This window comes from Pseudorca crassidens, chromosome 4 (genome assembly GCF_039906515.1).
Source record: "Pseudorca crassidens isolate mPseCra1 chromosome 4, mPseCra1.hap1, whole genome shotgun sequence".
NCBI lineage: Eukaryota > Metazoa > Chordata > Mammalia > Artiodactyla > Delphinidae > Pseudorca > Pseudorca crassidens.
Genome location: NC_090299.1, coordinates 139,630,994 through 139,634,449, shown reverse-complemented (window position 1 = coordinate 139,634,449; position 3,456 = coordinate 139,630,994). Strand labels below are relative to the sequence as shown.

General features: G+C 41.4%; 1 pseudogene; it reads left to right on the top strand.

Moving 5' to 3' along the window:
• The first annotated feature begins 2,256 nt into the window (after nt 1-2,256).
• Nucleotides 2,257-3,125, top strand: LOC137223274 (peroxiredoxin-6 pseudogene; annotated as a pseudogene).
• Nucleotides 3,126-3,456: the final 331 nt, after the last annotated feature.

Below are 3,456 nucleotides of genomic sequence, written 5' to 3'. Positions count from 1 at the left end.
GATTGTAACTCCAACTAGATTAGACAAAAAATGTCACTTGTCAGTCTAATAAACAAAGAAAAATCAAACATCCCACGTGTGAGAAGGTCAAGAGCGGCACCTAGACCACAGAAATAAATGGAACAGAGTCTCAGATGCTTCCATATCTGTTATTAAAATCCTGTTATCTCTAGAAACATATGATTAATTACAGCTTCTGAATTTTATATGGTGAAGTTTAGTTTAACTGATTTTTCTCAGATTTGCTATAAATTACCAATGGACAATGATTGGCTTGACTGTGACTGTGACTGTAACTGTGACTCAGGTTCACTTGACTTTGGTCACAGACCCATACTGGGGCAGTCAAAAGGACTAAGGAACAGTCATAGAAGATCTTGGCTGTAACAAGGAAAGGGGCAATTCCAGAAAGAATGGGGCTATTGCAGTTCCTGGAAGAATTGAGGCATTAGATTAAAACATTATAATTACTATATAAATTATAAGCTATATAAATTTAATATATAAATGCACATAAGTATAATATATATAAACGTATTAATAAAATAAAAGTATAAAATTATTATAATCAAAGACTGTTATAATAGTAAATGGCTACACAGTGTGCTTTAAAATTTATGAAGTTTTAGAGGATTTAAAATTATCCCATAAAGGTACAATATATCACATTTATTAAACCAGGAAGCTAAATTTAAAGTTTCAACTGAGACACTGAGATAAGATAGATTTTTGATACTTAATGAGTTGTGGGATATACCAAAATGCATTAATCAAAAGAAATATCCGGACTTCCCTGGTGGCGCAGTGGTTGAGAGTCCGCCTGCCGATACAGGGGACACGGGTTCATGCCCCGGTCCGGGAAGATCCCACATGCCGCGGAGCGGCTGGGCCCGTGAGCCATGGCCGCTGAGCCTGTGCATCCAGAGCCTGTGCTCCGCAACGGGAGAGGCTACAGCAGTGAGAGGCCCGCGTACCGAAAAAAAAAAAAAAAAAAAAAAAATCCAAGAACTAAATTCCCTGCCTTTACCTCTTAGTGATATAGCCCGGGTTAAGAGGGAAGTTGGAATGAGATTTGGAAAGGATATGTTGGAGAGAAGTGCTGTTATATCCTACTCAGCCACAAGGGAAGGGTGAATAAAGTAACCAGATAAAATACAGAATGCCCAGTTAAGTGGAGGGACTTACTGTAAGTCTCAGCCATTTACAGTGACCCCAAAGGGACCACCCAGAGAGTATGCCCACACTGGAGACTTAGAAAATGTGCCTGACACAGGTTAAGAAACCCAGAGTGATGTTAGCAGCAGAATGGTGGCCTGCTTTTTTTCAGAAGAAGAAAGGACCGTAAGAATTGTCCATTAAAAACAACAACAACAAAAGCCAAAAAACCAAACAAACAAAAAAAATCAGCCACATAAAAACAATTGCAAGAATGGAGCCCTCTTGAATCCTGCCCAAGAAACTGTGTAAGAGTGGGTAACTAGAAAGCTAGGGGTTCAGGAATGGGGAGTAGGATGGTGAGGGGGGTGAGGGGGCAGCTGGGGCAGGACAGATATAGGACAAATAGGGTTGTCCACTCAGGCATTGTCCAGAGAGTCCCAGTAATCATTCTCAGAGGTTTCCAGGAAAGCAACTTGGAGACCAGGATTAATTTTCAACCTGTGCCAAGCTCAAAGAGTATAAAGATTATCTTATCAGAGTACCAGTTAACAAGAATTTTCTGTATTCCATTTTCCCCAAAATCTAACCCAAGAAAGACTAAAATCATGAAGTAGGATTATGAACAGAATAAAGAGAAAAAGCCAATCATACCCCTTCATAAAAAAAGAAGCAGCCTACTTGCTACTCAGCAATACTGGTGGTGAACGGTGGGGTGATTGGGGCTTGTGGGGAGAAGTGCCCAGAAACTTTACTTTTCAGTGAATCATGAAGATTTAAGCTATTGTACTGGACATTTCTGATGAAATAATTCCAAAGGGTTTCGTGGAATAAAGTGATCATATAACTTTTCTTTTAAGTTGACAACAAGAGAACTTTTCTATGAATAAATGTTGAAAGGACAATGAGAGTTCATAAAGTGTTGACTATGTTTCTTTAGTCATGTTTGTTCAACACACCAGTTACATGTGTGTGTTTACTGTATTTTAGGATTCAATTGTAAAAGTCTATGAAGGATTAAAGTATTAAAATAGCATAAGGATTTAAGACTTTGGTAGCACTACATCAAAATAATCATTTTATATAAGAAAATGGAGTCCTCCTTCCGTGTCACCGCTGCCACCATGCCCAGAGGGCTCCTTCTTGGGGACGAGGCTCCCAACTTCGAGGCCAATACTACCATCGGCTGCATCCGTTTCCATGACTATCTGGGAGACTCATGGAGCATTCTCTTCTCCCACCCTCGGGACTTTACCCCAGTGTGTACCACGGAGCTTGGCAGAGCAGCAAGCTGGCACCAGAATTTGCCAAGAGGAACGTTAAGATGATTGCCCTTTCAGTAGACAGTGTTGAAGACCATCTTGCCTGGAGCAAGGATATCAATGCTTACAATGGTGATGAGCCCACAGAAAAGTTACCTTTTCCCATCATTGATGATAAGAATCAGGACCTTGCCATCCAGTCGGGCATGCTTTACCCAGCAGAGAAGGACGAAAAGGGCATGCCTGTAACAGCTCATGTGGTATTTATTTTCGGTCCTGATAAGAAGCTAAAACTGTCCATCCTCTACCCAGCTACCACTGGCAGGAACTTTGATGAGATTCTCCGAGTAATTATCTCTCTCCAGCTTACTGCAGAAAAGAGGGTTGCCACCCCAGTTTATTGGAAGAATGGAGACAGCGTGATGGTCCTTCCAACCATCCCTGAAGAGGAAGCCAAAAAACTTTTCCCTAAAGGAGTCTTCACCAAAGAGCTCCCACCTGGCCAGAAATACCTCCACTACACCCCCCAGCCATAGGCTCTCCACAGAGTTGGTGCAGGAGCTGCTCACTGAGCACCGTGAGCCAGAGGATGCCAGCTGCCCATCATGTTTTCCTGCAGCAGTACCATAAAAACATCCTGGTGTGATCACAGCCAAGGTCTTTAGGTTGCTATACTACTGGCTTATTAAATGAAAATGGCACTAAAAATTCCTTGGGATTCTTTGCTCTGTGCCTTTAGCAGCATTCTCTTCTGTTCATATTATCTTAGCATTCTCTGCTGACCCTCTTTGAAATTTGAGGCTCATCTTGTTGGATCTCTGCAGGGTTTATGACCAACAAGGTGGTACCAGTTTATGGTGGAAAAAGCCTGCTTTGCTCTATCATAGAATGAGTATCAGTTTTCTTCAGCTGTGCTGATCAAATCCTTTCTTCTGTTACCCATTTTGGGAAGGAATAGAACTTGGGGTTCAACTTCCTCTGTACATATCTATGTATGTAACCTAAGAACTTAGAGTAACCCAGATGTTCTTCAATATTC